The sequence below is a fragment of the Microcaecilia unicolor genome, chromosome 4, assembly GCF_901765095.1.
Source record: "Microcaecilia unicolor chromosome 4, aMicUni1.1, whole genome shotgun sequence".
NCBI lineage: Eukaryota > Metazoa > Chordata > Amphibia > Gymnophiona > Siphonopidae > Microcaecilia > Microcaecilia unicolor.
In genome coordinates, this window is record NC_044034.1 from 163,034,446 (window position 1) to 163,053,443 (window position 18,998).

Sequence of the window (18,998 nt, forward strand, 5' to 3'; positions counted from 1 at the left end):
CTTCTAGACTATTTCCTTCTCCTCCCCACAGCACTTGTTCCCTGCTTCTCTTTCCTCTTGCTTCTTCCTCTTTCTCTTGAGACAAGATGCAATGTGTTGCTTCAGCTTCCAATGTAGCCCCATGATTCATACTAACTTCTTTAGCATTTGACTGAGAGGATGCTTAAAATGCAAAATATTACACTGAGAATAAAAGCTCTGCTAGAGCAGCAACTGCATGGAAATGAAACTGGAGAGATAGTGAGGTCAATGTAATAAATAGAAAGAGCTTAGCAAATCTGGAGGAGTGGCCTAGTGGTTACAGCGTAGGTCTTGACATCCAGAGGTGACTGGTTCACATTCCACTACTTCTCCTTATAATCTTGGGCAAGTCAATTAAACCTCTATTGCCTCAGGTGCAAACTTAGATTGTGAGCCCTCCTGGGACAGAGAAATAGCCAGTGTAGCTGAATGTAACTCACCTTACATAAGAGTAGAGAATGACATGGGGACAAAGTTTGTCCCCATCCCTACGGGCTCTGTCCTCATCTGCAGAAGCCTCAAACACTTATGATTTTGGACTTAAATATTTTCATTAAAGTATAAAAAGGAACAATATGCTGTGCAACTGTTGTATATAAATTACAAATAGAAAACAACGAATAGCTATAATAACCCTCCCCCACCCTCTACCCTTCCAACCCCCAAATAGCTGACTTCTACTACCCCAAGGAATCCTAATCCACCCTGGATTGTCCAGGAGTACAAAATACAATCCATTCAAGATTCAGTCTAGCTCTCCTATCTTCCATAGCCCTTCCTGAAGTAGAAGATGTCTTCTTAGAAGATGTGCCAGTAGCAGGATGTACAGGACCCCCCATGCAAATTTTACTAGATGTGGAAAACATGTTTGCTTATTTTTCCAAAAAATCAAAATATCGCAGTTAAACATAAATAACAGTCCAGTTCATTAACAGGCTTCAAAGTAGAAAACGACATGGGGACAAAGTTTGTCCCTGTCCCCATGGGCTCTGTCATCCCCATGGGATCTATCCCCATCCTGTTCTCACAAACTTTGACTCCATCATCATTCCTGTGTTTACCACAGGTCCCTGTCCCTGTGTCATTCTCTACATAAGAGTAGCCATATTGGGTCAGACCAATGGTCCATCTAGCCCAGTATCCTGCTTCGAACAGTGGCCAAGCCAGTTCATAAGTACCTGCCAGAAACCCAAATTGTGGCAACATTCCATGCTACAAATCCCAGATCAAGCAGTTGCTTCCCCATGTCTGTCTCAATAGCAGTCTATGGTCTTTTCCTTCAGGAATTTTTCCAAACCTTTTTTAAACCCAGATATGCTAACCACTGTTACCACATCCTCCGGCAAAGAGTTCCAGAGCTTAACTATTTATTGAGTGAAAAAATATTTCCTCCTATTTGTTTTAAAAGTATTTCTATGTAACGTCCTTGAGCTACTACTGAAAAAGGTGTGAGCAAAATCCAAATAAATAAATCTGATTATGCATAGAAAAATGGCAATTGTGTTGGTAAATTTTCAAACCTGCTGTTTGTTTTACTTCAGCACATAATTTGCATTTGTGAAGCCATTTAGAAAAATTATGATAAATTGCTGATGAGCTGAAGAATCATGGAAACCAGCTCACTAGCAAAATCACACAAAGTGGTGATATTCTACAAAATGTACCATCTCAGGGGTGGCTGCGACAAATCTGTTACTCCTTTTTGAAAGATTTTAGGTCTCACTGTGCAGTTGATTTGCCCTGCCTCCACGTACCCATTTTCACAAAATAGGTAGCATTTATTTGATTTGTCCATTTTATCAATAATGTGCTCATAACAGATCAAATGAAAGTTAAAATTTAACAGTAAATTATAATAAATAAATATTATTATACACACTACCACAATAACAAAACATAAAACAACTTAATAAAAATATTTGTAGAAGATGCTGTTTTTTTAACTTTTTTTTTTTTAATTCTGGTCTTCTTAACTATTCTGTGTGGATCCTGTATCAGTCTCAGACGTCCTTGTACTCTCCACAGGCTAGATTGTTCATTGACCCTACTTATTCTAAGCTCCATTTTGACTTAACTCAGCAAGCTTGTTTCTCTGGTTTGGCTCCTACTCTTTGGAACTCTTTGCCTATATTTTTGAGGATGGAGAGTTCTATCAAAAATTAAAATGGGGGTCAACAACTGGATATTTGAATATTCCTTTTCTGGTCAATAGTTTTTTTTTTTTCTCTCTGTCAAACTGTGAAAGTCGAAGGGCCTCTTCAGTGGTCCTTTTTTTTTGATGCTAGAGGCTGGTAGCTTCCCCTTCTCTCCTTCTGTTTTTCCAATTCCTTACATGGTCTATCAGTTGTTATCCTTATCTTATGTGCTTCTCATTGTCTTCTCCTTTTATCCTTTCACCCTGTTATGGATTTGTTTTATATGCAGCTCATTGCCCTTGGTCTGTAAACCGCATTGATGTTATTTTATATTTCAAAATGGCAGTATATCAAATATCTGATAAATAGATAGATAGATAGATAGATAGATAGATAGATAGATAGATAGATAGATAGATAGATAGATAGATAGATAACAGGCATATTTTCAAAGCACTTAGACTTACAAAGGGGCCCTTTTACTAATCCGTGTAAATGTCTATTCATGCCCAACATGCGCCAAAATGGAGTTACCACCCAACTACTGGCTCTTGCGGTAATTTAAGTTTTGGCAAATGTCCAATACGCATGTCCGAAAAATAATTTTTATTTTCAGACGCATGCATTGGGCACGTGCTGTAGAATTAGATGCGCATAGGTTATTACTGCCCAGTTACCGTGTGAGACTTTACCGCTAGGTCAATGGCTGGAGGTAAGGTCTCACACCCAAAATGGACGCACAGTAAATTTCATTTTGCCGCACATCAATTAAAGGGCACCAAAGTTAGGTGGATCACCTACTAGCAAACCAAAAAGGAACTGACCATGGTGCTGAACTCTATGGTGGTCCCTGTGATACCTGAAAATGGACAACAATCCATGAGAAGGGCAGACAGGCATTTCCAAAGGACACAAGGGAGATGTGATATTACTTGCATGTAAGGATTTATTCAAAATACATCAAAAGACTCTTTTTTCAAAACTGTACTAAATTTTCACATGCTTAGGGATGGTTTTGATTTTTGGAAAAACAGGATAAAAATCATTAACCAAATTAAAGTCTTCCCTTTCAAACACATCTTTGTAGCCAGTTGGGAGGGGGGGGGGGAGTTTTTAAGATGTGGTATAAGGCAAGCTTTTACTGCACCTTAATTTACCACAGGAGCAGCAACCTTGGCATAACAGTCCCTCAGGTTGCTGACTACCATGGTAAATGAATAACACTGCTCCCTGATCAACCCCCCCCCCCCAATCACATCCCCCCATTCAACCTGATCACATCCTCCCACTTCACCTGATCCCTTCCCTCCACTATCTTTGTGGGTCTACCAGCATTTTTCCTGATGGGCTAGTTGTCTTTGGGCAAGAGCAATCTCCAGTCGCTCCTGCCCTGCTGTCACATTCTGCAAAATGATGCTCCTAGTGGTAGTCTCATACTATTACCAGTAGGAGTTATGTTTCTGTATAAGGAAACATGACTGCTAGTGGTGGTAGCATGAGACTACTGCTAGGGGCATTATTTTGGAGACAGACTTGGCTTTGGGGGGTGAGGGAGGGTTTATCAGTTAGCATGGCATCAGCCCTTTTGGTTCTGGTCCAGAGGCTGTGACTTTGAAGTCTGATGCTCCTGGCATGGTAAACTAAGCTTTTGGCTGGGTTTTTCCCCCATCATTTTATGCTGATAATGCTACTTGTGGCATGCATCAGGTGCACACCGCAATCATGTTCTGGTTTTTACATAGTAATGATGAGCTTGCTTTACATGCATTTGCATATTTTCCATCTCATTACGATGTAACCTGTGGTGACCTAAATATCCCCATGGTACAGCAAGACAAGCCCCCCTCCCCCCCCCCCCCCCAGCTTCATAATTTTAGGACAAGTTTATCCAGTCCTCATTTTACCACACTGCCTTCATGCCTTGTTTTTCTTAGGGAAGTCAACAGCAACATCAAAATACAAGTCCATGCAGGCAGGGGATCAAATCAGGACTGGATCCCCTTGTCCGGAAAATCTGTCCAGAAGCTAACTGGTAAAGACATTGTGGGCTTCTTTTACAAAACCGCATTACCGATTCTCAGTGCAGCGAATGAGAGGAAGCCCATTCAATTCCTGTGGGCTTCCTCTCATTTGCCGCACGGGAATCGCTAGCGTGGCTTTGTAAATGAAGCCCTATACTTGTTAATCCTTTCCATTAGCTAGGTGCTTCACTTAGAAATCCATGCATTTGCAATCAAGCAAAGCTTTTCTTCCTTATTCTCCACATGCTTCTCCTTCTGAATCAGAGCACAGTGGAGAAATCCAGTAAACAGCACTGTGAATACTTTTTATTTTCTGAAAATGTTTGACATATTGACAGCAGTGATGCTGGCTGTATATCTGCAGTCACTCAGGGGAATTCTTGAAAAATGGATACTACCATGAAAAGGTTTTAATTATTCCTGTTAAACAAAACAACTAATTATTGTAATGAGACTGATGCCAGACATCTACACTGAGCTCAGTATTTAATGGTAATGGAGAAATTATTTCACCTTTGAAAGCTCTCTTTGATTTTATCCATTTAGGCATTTCCTGCATTTAATGGTAATGGCATGGTCCCTTTTTCCTGTGAGACTCACATTCTTCTTTATTGGCTCCTGTTATTGCAGTCAGTGGGCTTTCTCTAGGCTACTGCAAATGTACAGGGTGCCCCCATGTGACTCTGCAGCCATCTCCCACTCCCCACCACAGCTTACCTATTGAAGGCAATGCCAGCACCCCCCTGGCACTGCACTTTCTCCTTTAACAATTGTGATTCCAGCACAGTATTCCTTCTCTATCCCCACTCTTTTCCCCAGCATCTCCCTCTATATCTCCCCTGCCCAGGAACATCCCACCTTTCACTCTCTCTTCTACCCTTCCCCTCATCTCTTTCTTCCTATCCTCTGCCAACCTAGTACCACTTCCATTTACACTGCTTTTCCAAGTGAGCAGAGAAGAGTTCCATCCTTCTTTTCTTTCCCCTTATTACTGCCAACCCTCCATTCCATCCTCCCAGTGTAGAAGTTTTCTTATTTTGTTTTGAAATGTGGCCAAGGAAGCAAATTTTGAGAGTAAATACATTCAGCACCAGTAGTTAACAAGCTGCTTTGCATTATTTTTACATCACAATGGCTAATTAAGTATTCATTTGAATAAAAACTATGCATGAAATATTATTCACTGTAAATATGAAAACTTGTGTCAATAGTCATACATTAAAATGCAAAATAGCTGCATTATCATTCTGTAACTTTGTGGGCTGAACTTCTAACGCACGGAGGCAAAAAGGGGTGTGGTTATAAGTGAGGAAATGGACATTTCATAGGTATTCCAAACTTTAAAGGCCTAGTTGTAGCATATGGCCTAATGTGCCTAAATCTACGTGCTGAGATTTACACCAGGTTTTCGTTGGAGTAAATGGATGCATGCAGATATCGGCGCTGAAATATCAACTAAGCATATTTTATAATCGGCCCCTAAATCTAGGTGCTGATTATAGAATACACTTAGTTGGCACTGATTTCAGCGCTGATTTTTTAGGCACCATATATAGAATCTCCTCCTAGATGCCTGGCCCCCAGATACAGGGCCTTTTAGCTTTCTCTTTAAAAACAACGAAGAAGACATCCCCTGAGCAGTGACTGATAGATCCTTCCTTCATTACTTCATGATGCAAGCAGCATCGGATCTGGCACAGGACTCCAGAATGTTCTCCTATTTGGATATTGAGGGCACACAAAACTTTGCACTTGTTAGTATATATTAGCCACTTAACTAGCTAGTTGTTCAACTTGGCCGGGGGTGGGGGTGGGGGGAACTGTGTGGAAATTTTTGAATACTTGAATAAAGGGATAGTTTCCTCTACCTAACTCCATTCACAGATACAACAGGGCAAAGTACCTGGGTACTTTAGTACTTGTGAGCTTTCAAAATTTGTTTTAGGCTCACAGATACAAAGGTCTCTGTGTACTTTACTGCTAGACAGATGAGAGAAGATTGTCCTAGAGATATAAAAAGCTAATATAACAGAGAAATGAAATAAAACCAAAATATAGACAAGATATTAAGGGCACTTACTCAACTACAGCAGGAAACATGAGCTCCACAATGATCTGTAATTCCAGCCACCCACAGGTCATAGAGATACATAAAGGCAAAGATTTGACTGATGTTCACACTCCAGCTCAGAGCAGAAGCCAGGGTGTCAGGCTGAGAATATGTGTCAAATACTGATGGAAATATGGTTAAATTAATACAAGTGTGAACCTTCAAATCCTGTTACTATTCATTCCCTTCCCTCTCACAGGCATAGAAGGCAGCTAATCAGAGGATTTGTTTCTTTCTATGCCTGTGAGAAAAACTGTTTTGACAAAAGGCATCCTATAAGAAATGTAAGTAGGACAGGGGAAAATGTCAAAGCATGGATGTTACCAGTTACTTGGACTGCTGCATTTCAATGAAGAACTGGAATATGGCTGTAGAGCTGTGTGTGTTCCTTTCAACCTGCTAGTGAGATTTTTAAGATGAAACCATTAAAATCTATGGGCATGAATGACATGGTTAGGAGGATGTGAATGATGTGATTAGGATGGTGATGCCTTTGGAATGAATGGAGGAGAAACACCATCAGTCACATTATTACTGTGAAAAAAGAAGAAATTTTGTAAAAGTCCAATAAGGACAGGGTTTTCTTTTATCCTTTCGTATTTTGGATGCTCATGGTTTATTTCTTTTGAGACATGACTAGTAGCATTATTAAGTACCAAGACAAAATAATAGTACTCCATCCTGCTTATAATCGAACGAGAAAAACGCCCAAGTTCCGACCTAAATCGGGAGATGGGCGTTTTTCTCACAAAAACAAATAAAGCGGTATAATCGAAAGCTGAACTTTAGACGCTTTCAACTGCACTCCGTCGCGGATGCGGACAAAGTTGACGGGGGCGTGTCGGAGGCGTGGTGAAGGCGGAACTGGGGCGTGGTTATCACCCGAACAGAGATGGGCGCCTTTCGCCGATAATGGATACGTTTGTAGCTAGAATTTAGGGCACTTTTCCTGGACCCTGTTTTTTCACGAATAAGGCCCCAAAAAGTGCCCTAAATGACCAGATGACCCCCAGAGGGAGTCGGGGATGACCTCCCCTGACTCCCCCAGTGGTCACTAACCCCCTCCCACCACAAAAAAATGATGTTTCACAACTTTTTACTTTCACCCTCAAATGTCATACCCTCCTCCCAAGCAGCAGTATACAGGTCCCTGGAGCAGTTGTTAGGGGGTGCAGTGGACGTCAGGCAGGTGGACCCAGGCCCATCCCCCCCCTACCTGTTACAATTGTGCTGCTTAATGCTTAGTCGTCCAACCCCCCCAAACTCACTGTACCCACATGTAGGTGCCCCCCTTCACCTCTTAGGGCTATAGTAATGGTGTAGACTTGTGGGCAGTAGGTTTTGAGGGGGATTTGGGGGGCTCAACACCCAAGGGAAGGGTGCTATGCACCTGGGAGCTCTTTTACCTTTTTTTTTGTTTTTGTAAAAGTGCCCCCTAGGGTGCCCGGTTGGTGTCCTGGCATGTGAGGGGGACCAGTGCACTATGAATCCTGGCCCCTCCCACGAACAAATGCCTTGGATTTATTTGTTTTTGAGCTGGGCGATTTCATTTTCCATTATCGCTGAAAAGCAAAAACGCCCAGCTCACACCTTGGCGAATAACACATGGGCGTCTATTTTTTTTTAAAATACGGTTCACTCCGCCCCTTCACGGACCCGTTCTCGGAGATAAACGCCCATGGAGATAGGCGTTTCTGGTCGATTATGCCCCTCCATATGTTCCTATGTGCCTTAGAGCAATTTATCCTTTGTTTTCCTGATTCACTCCAATTCCAGATGTGCCTTTGAATCACAGTTGACTCCTGGTGACCCCTAACTACACCCCCCTTGTGGTTGTCTTGGCAAGATACAGGAGTGGTTTGTCATTACCTTCTCCTGAGGCATCGAGGGTTAAGTGACTTGCCCAAGGCCATAGGAAGCCACTGTGGGATTTGAGCCTGGACCTCTTGGTTTCCAGCTTGTTGCTCTAACCATTGGGCTTCTCCTCTGCTCCCCCCGACCCACTATCCCCTAATTCTATATATACTACTCAAAACTGCAGGTGTAAATTTGGGCACACACCCAATTTGCCCACATATTATTGAATGAGCCAATTAGCACAAATAATTGGATGCTATCAATTATTGGTGCTAATTGGTAATAATGGGAATTTATACGCATCTTTATTGTCGCTATTCTATAAAGACGTGTGTGTAAATTTTTCTTCGAAGATCCAAAAATGGGGTGTGGCCATGGGAAGGACATGGGTGGGTCAGGGACATTTCTATGATTTCCATGCACTGTTCTAGAATTCATGGGATCCGCGTCTAATTTAGGCATGGGGATTTACACCAGGGTTCAATTGGTATAAATCCTCATGCCCAAAGTTGAGCATGGATCCCGGCATTAGGCGCTGTTCTATAAATGACACCCAACTTACATAGCAACAGAGTAAATGATGGCAGATAAAGACCTGAATGGTCTATCCAGTCTGCCCAACAGTCACACTCATTATCAATTCATGATTAAATCAACAATAAATGTGATATTGTATACTTTACTATGTCTTTCTTTGGTGTTTCTGGGACATAGACCGTAGAAGTCCACCCGACTCTGTCCTTATGTTCCACCTACTGGAGTTGCCATCAAAGCTCACTCTAGCCTATCCAAATCCATCTTGTAAAAGTCTGCCCAGCACGCTCCTCGATTTCAGCTACTGAAGTTACCATTGAAGCCCTTTCCAGGTTCTCCTAAACTGGATTGCCATATACAGAACACAGATCTATAAAATCTGCCCGGCACTGGCCTTAGTTCTTCACAGCTGAAGTAGCTGTCCAAGGGCCAGATGCATCAACCAAACGTAAAAAAATCTAAAACATAAAAGTCCCTAATGAATTTGAAAAAATGAAGAATGCACCAAAAAAACAAGTCGCACATGTTCGGTGTGGTATTAAAAAGTAAAATGCATTAAAATGGTGTAATCCCCTTCGGTAATCGGCCCCTATAGCATACACAGAGCAGGCAAGCGTAATGCTGGCTGCTCTGCGCATGCCACGAACGTCAAACCAACAACAACAACAACAACAACAACAACAACAACAAAAACAAAACACAAACACGTGTTTCGGGAGGGGGCAAAGGCGCTCGTCAGGAGCGTCCTGTATGGACGGCCTTGCCCCCCCCCCCGTCCGAGGTCACAGCTGCTCCCCGCTTCCCCCTGCAGCATAGAAATTCAAACTTTAGCAGCCCCGGCCCCCTCCCTTCCTCTCTTCCTTTCTTTTGCCCACAGCTCCGCCTCCTGCCATCCTCTGCCCCCGTGCCCCGCCCCCGCCACCCCCCCTGAGGTCGTTGCCGCCGCTTCCCCCTCCGCCTTACCGGGCCCGCGCAGCACCTCTCACCTCTGTGTGAAGGCACTGCACAGGCAAGAAGAACATCTGATCACCGCAAGTCTTCAGGACGTCTCTCCTTCTTCCCTGAGCTGGGCCCGCCCCCGTCTGACGTAAGTAACCTACGTAGGTTACTTATGTCAGACGGGGGCGGGCCCAGCTCAGGGAAGGAGAGACGTCGTTAAAGGGTTGTAAAAGGGTCGTTAAAGTTTAGTGCATCTGGCCCAAGTGTCACTCACATATCCAGCCCTGCAGACATTTAAGGGGTTTCTAAAAAATTATTTTTGTTTTCTATCATCTATTTTCTAAATAGGGTTCCTCTGTGCTCATCCCACACCTTTTTGAATTCCTTGGGGTGCTTCTTATAGAATAGCACTTAGGGTGCATTAATTTGGTACCCAAATTTGGGTGCCATTTACAGAATTTAGTCCTACATGCTTATAATTTGTAACCTAGGCTTCCTTTTGTATTTTGATCCCTTTCTTTCCCAATTGACTAATTGATATTTAGTACTGTAGCTTTTGATTTCAGAGCATCATTTCTTCCTTTATATGCATAAGCAAAACACAAAAATGACGCCATATCCTACAGTACATTTTTACCATCTAACACAAAGACTTGCAACTGGATGCACAGAGGCAGTGTAAGGAAGCTATATATTTAGTAATGTGCTATTAAAAGAAAGCAAAGCCACAGAATCAATAGCAAAGACTAAAGTGGCCGTGGACAGCAAAAATTCTGCTTTACTGCTTCATGAATCACAGTTTAATTAAACAAATTCTATGGGCTTCACAGACATTGCAGATATCAGGAATCAATTTTACAGTTTAGTTTTTTTTCCAGCTGATTTTTCTTTGTGAAAGAAAAGGGAAATTAGAGGAATGGATAAAGATGAAGGAATGAGATTAGAGGACAAGACAGATTGATGGAGGATTACAGAGAGAAAAAAAGTAAAGACAAAGACAGAAAGGAAAGAAAGAGGAGAATTGAAGGGAGAGGGAGAAATACTGCATACAAAAATGTACACAAGGAAGCAAAGAGAGAGACAGAGAACAGAAGGAGATAACTCAGCTGTTTCTTTCCCTAGGGAAGAAATTCCCTCTTCTTTGGCCCAAACCACATCCTTTTTCTGTACTCTCATGCACCTCAATGAAAGAATATAATTGTGGCCCCCTCCATGCCTTCTTCCTCTCCTGTTACAGTAATGCCCTATATGAAGTGAAAGGGAAGCTAGAAATCAATTGGGGTCTATCATAAAAATTGCAAACAGCTCAGAATACAGCAGCCCGAATTATCTTCGGCAAGTCTAGATTTGACAGTTCGAGGCCGTTGCGTGAGCGGCTGCATTGGCTTCCTGTAAAGGACCGCATCGCCTTCAAAACCTGCGCATTGGTGCACAAAATCATCTATGGCGATGCCCCTTCCTACATGGACACTCTCATTAATCTGCCGCTCAGGAATTCCCGTAGGTCGGCCCGCTCGTACCTCAACCTCCACTACCCTGCCCCTCATGGCCTCAAATATAAGACCACCTATGGCTCCTCTTTTCCTTACCTCAGCACTCAATTGTGGAACGGGTTGCCTCGAGAGGTCAAATTCACTTCTGATCACCCGACCTTCAAGAAGCGACTCAAGATCTTCCTCTTTGGCAGTGCATAAGCTAAGAGCCCTACAGGTGCCGTACCCTTTTAGCCCACGACTCCTTCCTTGCTGATTTATCTCCTCCCCTCTCTTCCTCCTTCGTTGTTTCTCTTCTCTCCTGTGACCTTGTCTACTGTACTTTGTACTATTGTTCCTTATTAATTATTGTACGCCACATTGAGCCTGACTATGGGTGGGAATACTGTGGGATATAAATGTCATAAATAAATAACTAACAGAAATCAATTGGACAGACCAGATAAGTCTTATGGTCCTTATCTACCATTGAATTCTCTGTTTCCAAGACAAGTGTGAGATTTGTGCAGTTATTAAAACTGTTTTTTTTAAAGATAAGAATGGTTTCTTGTTTGTTATCTTCTGAGAATTTTCATTTGCTAATACAAAGTCTTGTGATGCTATATATAGACTTAGATTTGTAGTTTACCTTTATCCTCTTTGAAAACTCTTTAAGTTGCACAGAATGCTGATGTCCATGTGATTCTCGATGAATCTAGGTTGGACCATGTTACCCTGTTATTTCTAAAATACTGTAATTTTAGAAATAACAGAGTAACATGGTCCAACCTAGATCCATCAAGAATCACATGGGGATAGTGGTTCGGGGGGGGGGGGGGGAGCAGAGGAGAAGCCCAATGGTTGGAGCAGCACGCTGGGAACCAAGAGGTCCAGGCTCAAATCCCACAGTAGCTTCCTGTGGCCTTGGGCAAGTCACTTAACCCTTGAAGCCTCAGGAGAAGGTAAAGACAAACCACTCCTGTATCTTGCCAAAACAACCACAAGGGGGGTGTAGTTAGAATGTCACCAGGAGTCAACTGTGATTCAAGGGCACATCTGGAACTGGAGTGAGTCAGGAAAACAAAGGATAAATAACTCTAAGACACATGGAGGGGCATAATCGACCAGAAACGCCTATCTCCATGGGCGTTAATCTCCGAGAACGGGTCCGTGAAGGGGCGGAGTGAACCGTATTTTTTAAAAAAAAATAGACGCCCATGCTTTATTCGCCAAGGTGTGAGCTGGGCGTTTTTGCTTTTCACCGATAATGGAAAATGAAATCGCCCAGCTCAAAAACGAATAAATGCAAGGCATTTGTTCGTGGGAGGGGCCAGGATTCATAGTGCACTGGTCCCCCTCACATGCCAGGACACCAACCGGGCACCCTAGGGGGCACTTTTACAAAAACAAAAAAAAAGGTAAAAGAGCTCCCAGGTGCATAGCACCCTTCCCTTGGGTGTTGAGCCCCCCAAATCCCCCTCAAAACCCACTGCCCACAAGTCTACACCAGTACTATAGCCCTAAGCGGTGAAGGGGGGCACCTACATGTGGGTACAGGGGGTTTGGGGGGGGTTGGACGACTAGTAGCATTAAGCAGCACAATTGTAACAGGTAGGGGGGGATGGGCCTGGGTCCACCTGCCTGACGTCCACTGCACCCCCTAACAACTGTTCCAGGGACCTGCATACTGCTGCTTGGGAGGAGGGTATGACATTTGAGGGTGAAAGTAAAAGTTGTGAAACATCATTTGTTGTGGTGGGAGGGGGTTAGTGACCACTGGGGGAGTCAGGGGAGGTCATCCCCGACTCCCTCTGGGGGTCATCTGGTCATTTAGGGCACGTTTTGGGGCCTTATTCGTCAAAAAACAGGGTCCAGGAAAAGTGCCCTAAATTCTAGCTACAAACGCATCCATTATCGGCGAAGGGCGCCCATCTCTGTTCGGGTGATAACCACGCCCCAGTTCCGCCTTCACCACGCCTCCGACACTCCCCCGTCAACTTTGTCCGCATCCGCGACGGAGTGCAGTTGAAAGCGTCCAAAGTTCGGCTTTCGATTATGCCGCTTTATTTGTTTTTGTGAGAAGAACGCCCATCTCCCGATTTAGGTCGGAACTTGGGCGTTATTCTCGTTCGATTATAAGCAGGATAGAGTAGGTTACACTGACTACCTGTGTCATAGAGTCATTTCACTGACTGTCTTTTGGCGAATTTGATTCAAATCTTTGCATAATGATGCACATTGAGCATTGCAACATTGTTATGAATATATTCCCCTTTTTGGAGGTGACTGTCCTCACCTCCAAAAACTAGCCTGCAGCTTTTCTTCTACCTCACAATCTGCTCCATCCCCAAAACCTTTTCACATGCAACCGTCCCACCACTCTGCAAACTGCCTGATTTCCAAAAACTACCCCTACAGCTGCACCAGAACCTTTCAAACTGCCCCTTCCCTCCACAGCTACCCTTCAACATTGCCTCACCACCCCCAGCTACCTCCACCAGACGCAATACATACAGATCATACATAACAGAGACACACAGGCAATTTCATTTTTATTATTTCCAATGTGATGACTGAATTGTGCTGCTTTCTTATTGAATGCTCTGTATACTGCACACTTTACGTTAAAGGAATCGGTGAACTGGAACATATTAGAGGAGCCGTGTTGGACGTGCTCAGGACGCAGGAGATTAGGATTGCCAACTGTCTGGCTTTTTTCAGGATTTTACTGATTTTTACCTTCATGCTTTTAACTCCTAACCCTTGTTCACTTGTTCAGAACCCTTATTTTATCATCCTCACTTTAATATTCCCTTATCTCTTGTTTGTCCTGTTTGTCTGTCCTAATTAGATTGAAAGCTCTGTCGAGCAGGGACTGTGTCTTCATGTTCAAGTGTACAGCGCTGTGTACGTCTAGTAGCGCTATAGAAATGATAAGTGGTAGTATGTCCAGAGGCGAGAAGTATGGCAAATGTGTCTGAACATTTTTCAGACTTTAAAACCTCTCCCCAATATATAAACACCACAGTCCACATTGACATCAAACGCTGACTATGGTGTTTACGTTTATACCTGAATATTCAACACTAGGTTAAATCTGGTACTAGTACTGAGTGTCCGGGTATGAGACATCTAGCAGACATTATATGGGCATTACCAAGATTCAGTGCTGGCACCTGGATAGCTATCTGGTTAACTTGGTTCAGCATAAGCTGTTCCTAAGCTCTCTCTCTGGGTACCAGCATTGAATACTGACGATACCCATGTAACTCCTGGCAGGCCACTGAGTATCCAGATAGAGGCTGACACTGAATATCTGAGTTTAATTACAGAAACACTGACTGCTTCTGGCTGAACATTACCTCTGTAGCTTTTGCATGTGGTGGGAGATAGAAGAGAAATGAAGCCACCCCAAATGGGAAAAGCAGTTGCAAGAGCTACAGCATCAAATCACTGATTCACAATAACAGAGCAATTACAGAATTGCACTTTGCAAACAGTCCTACCCTCTCATCTCCTTTTCTGATCAGCTACACAGTGAACCAACACAGAGAGAAATACGCACACACACACACACACACACACACACACACACACACACACACACACACACACACACACACACACACACACAGTACAATAACAATATGATACATACCACTAAATCCCAAACCTGGTCCAGTGTGGTTTACAAATACAAAATAATCATAAAATACAATAAAAAAGCTACCACAAAAAAATAAAATGTATATCAAACAGAATAACACTCACACACACACAGAAGCATTCATGCACACACATACAAACATACATGCACTGACACAATACACATGGGCACACACAAACATAGCAGCCAACACAAATACACATACACAGAACTGGAGAAACACAAGCACATAAAACTGATAAACATATGGGTTTAGATAGAAAGAAAGATAGATACACACACAGGCACAGGACATACAAGTATACACACACATATGTAATTGTGCCCTCTTTGTTCCCTAATTAAAATAATTAAATACATCCTTTCATATTGATTTAACATCATCTCTCACCTATGTATATTTCAAACACTCCTTTATGGATCTATACATGAAACTATTGATTGAAACACCTCTTATTCTTTTCTTAAACAGTTTGAAATTGATCTAAACCATGTTTTAATTAATTTAATCAAATTGTTGTGCCATAGTTAGATTGCTGTTAGGGTTTATCTGTGATTGCTGTTATATAAGTCTGCCAAACCAGACATATATTTATTCACAAATGGATCAACAATCCCAAGATCGTTATTTGCATTAATTGTCAGGGAAAGCAGTAGCAGACTGTGGTAAGACTGACACATTTCTTTTTTGTTTTACCACTGAATGTCTTAATTGTAGGCAGAAAAACTTTAGCTCTATTTGCTGTGCCAGATTCCTATCATTTTCTGTCTTGATGTTCTCTTTCCATTTTAGCTCCACAACTTTCTTTTGTTTGCAGGAAATAGTGATGGATCAGAAGTGTGCATCCCTTTGCTTTATGGGCTAAGGATTTGGGGCAGGGTAGTCCCTGGAAAAAAAAATAGGGCAAGAGCTGATTTTGCCCCCCCCCCCCTTCTTTTGAAAGTTGCTTACTCACAGGTTTACAAATTGACTTAAAAGGGAAGCTCAAGATGGCTGCCCTGCTTGCCCTCTCCTTGCAATGGTTCTGTTTACACTGGTTGTCTTCTGTGTGTGGTGTTACCTCTAAGTTTTTGTGCCAATTCCTGAGCCAGTGGCATAAATTTAAAATTTTGGAGAGAGCTCCCTCCTGACTCCATGGACCTTATTGAAGAACTTGACTCAGAAAAAGAATGCTGTTGCTATCCTGGGACAGATTCAATCTCTGATGAGTGCTTTCTATCTAGGGAGTGCAGAAGGGTGAGGAACTGATGCTTTCTCTCTCCAAAGAAATGACAAAAGTATAAAAATATGGGGGGAGGATCTTGCTCTGAAGATCTAATTCTTCTCTCCAAGATTAACAGCCAGTTCACAATAATATTAACTTCTAGATTTGGAGTTGTTTGTGATAGATATTCTAAACTTTAAGGCAAAATGATAATACATGTGAGAAGATAATATAGCTCCATACATTATATGCTTCACATAGGAAAACTAGAGTTGCCCGTAAACCACCATATTCTATAAAGGAGCACGATCCTGAGATGCGCATTCAACTTAATAGGTTAACGAGCCATAAACAGTCAATAATTGGATACTAACAATCAATTACTGATGTTAATTGGCACCAAGATTTTCCTGTGCATCTGGCTGAACACTATTCTATAACACTGCATGCCCAAATCCCAAAGCATGCAACCCAAAAGGGGTGTGGCCATGGGAGGGGCATGGGTGGGTCAGGGGGGCATCCTAGAATTCTGGGGATGTGCACTCTACTTGTGCACCAGGTTTCAGCAAGTCCTCGCGCCTAAAGTTTGTTGTGGGAATTGGCACTACACGTTATTCTATTAAGAATGCTCATCCTGGAGTGTCCTTTAGAATAACACCGAGTGCTGATTTTTCCCAACACCTAACTTTTGGTGCCATTAAGTGAACCTGGCCCAAAGTGCTTAGTTTCTTTGATGCATCAGGCTAGGCGAGGAGTCAATTGGTTCCATGCACACATTCATTGTCTGTCCTTCCACATGCCATACTCAGACCTAACCTCACACTTCTAGGAAACTTGCACCTTTCAACTGGTGTTTTCACATTGATGGAGATGCTGTTAACATTTCATTGTAACTTAACGGAACTCTTTATTTACTACTGAGTCAGCACATGATACTAATTAACTTAATAAAATCTGAGCAAAACAAATGCAAGAGTCTAATTCTTGGAAACTAAATTGGTCACCAAAGTGGGTGGAATATGACTAGTGTCTGATGCAATCCACTCTGACCTTTTTCTTGCAATTGTTGTGCTATCTGCTAGGTGCCTAATATAGCTGATTTTTAATTTAATCTTCCTGCTCACATTCAGCAGAAAGGGTAGCTTCCATCTATCTCAGACTGGGAGATTAAAAATAGCCTTCACATTCCAAGGATGAAAGCAAAAAACGTTTGCATTTCACTTTTTCCTCCTCCTATATCAGCTGCCTCTTTTATGCCTTCTTCTTGTCATTGTCCAATCCCTAACCTCATTCATCTTCCCCATCTGCCTTAGTCTAGTTTGGAGTCAGATTAAGATCCTCTGCTGTCTAAGAAGCCAAATACGGACAGGCCAGGTGAGTACGTGGATGAAAGGGCTTCATAGAAACTGGAGCAGAAGGACACACGTCTCTCCAAGTCATTCTTGAACCTATATCCTCTTGTGTAGTATTATGAGTTGTGGTAATTCAGAAGATGTTTCCAGTTGTGATTTTTGCACAAAGTTTTGTCCACTCAGTGGACATTAAGGGCTGGATTCAGTAAAAGGTGCCGAACAGTAGGAACCATGAAAAGTTTGTGCTCAGCGCTTACCCCTAGATTCTATATAGTGCGCCTAGATTTACACATGGTTCTGTGTATAAATGTAGGCGTATTTTATAACTATGCACTTAGATTGATTGTTTTAACAAGCTGTTAAGGGTTGTTAACATCTCTTAACAAGCAATAACAAGCATTAATTGGCAAAAATTAGAATTTGTGCACATACATTGCTAAGCATATTCTGTAATGTACTGTGCCTAAATTCTAATGCACACAGGGAAAAGGGGGTGTGGTTAGGGAGTGTGGGCATGGGCATTTCATGGTGTTCCCAAATCTACATGAGTTGTTATAAAATATGGGCTAGTGTGCATAAATCTACACACAGGGATTAACACCAGCTTTTCGTTGGCATAAATGGATGTGCGTAGATTCAGTCGAATAAACTATGCCTAAGCATATTCTAAATACTGTATGTAGATTTACATGCTTAGGTGTAAATTGCTTAGCACACATTAATTTTAGGTGTCATATATAGATTTCGGCCCTTAGTGTATTTTCCGGCACTGAACTTTGGGTGCAAGGAATTATACCAACAGCAACCTGCTGTGAATCATGGCATGCAACTTGAGCGCACAGTCCCCATATTGTATAACACTGCACGTAAATCTTTGGAATGTCCCTGGCCTGCCCATGCCCCTCCTATAGCCACACCCCCTTTGGGATGCACATGAGAGAATTTGGACACAGATCTTTATACAATCATGTGCAACCAAATCCACACACAAATTCAAATTAGAGCCAATTAACATCAAGAACTAATTGTTAACAGCTCATTTACTAATTTATTTGCATGCAGATCTCAGGATCGTACACAATTTTGGGTACCGATATATAGGGTCCAATGATAAAGGGGTAATTGTACATGAAGAAAAGGGCTCTTATAACATTGTGTGCTGTTATTCACATGGATAAAGTGGGTGCATCACACAATTGTGCCTTTCTTTGAGCAACTTGCACGGCGTCCCTGGCCTGGGTTCTTGTCTCATTCCTTCTGATGTATTCTTCCCTCCAGTCTCTGTCTCCTCTCCCCATCCTATACTTCTTTCTTCAGTTTAATTTGCATTGTATACTGGAAATAGCATCTACACTTTCCTATCATATGTTCTAGTTCCTTTACTCTGCTGTTTTTTGTGTATGTGTGTGTGTCTGTGCAAATGTGAATAAACTAAAGTTTGGGCAGAGCTGAGATATAAGAATGTACCATGGTTCATAAAATCATCTACGGCGAAGCCCCAGGATACATGATAGACCTCATAGACCTACCAACCACAAACACATCCGGATCATCACGATCATATCTAAATCTCCACTACCCAAGCTGCAAAGGAATCAAATACAAATCAACTTATTCATCCAGTTTTTCCTACATAAGCACACAACTGTGGAACGCCTTACCAAAAGCCATAAAATCAACGTATG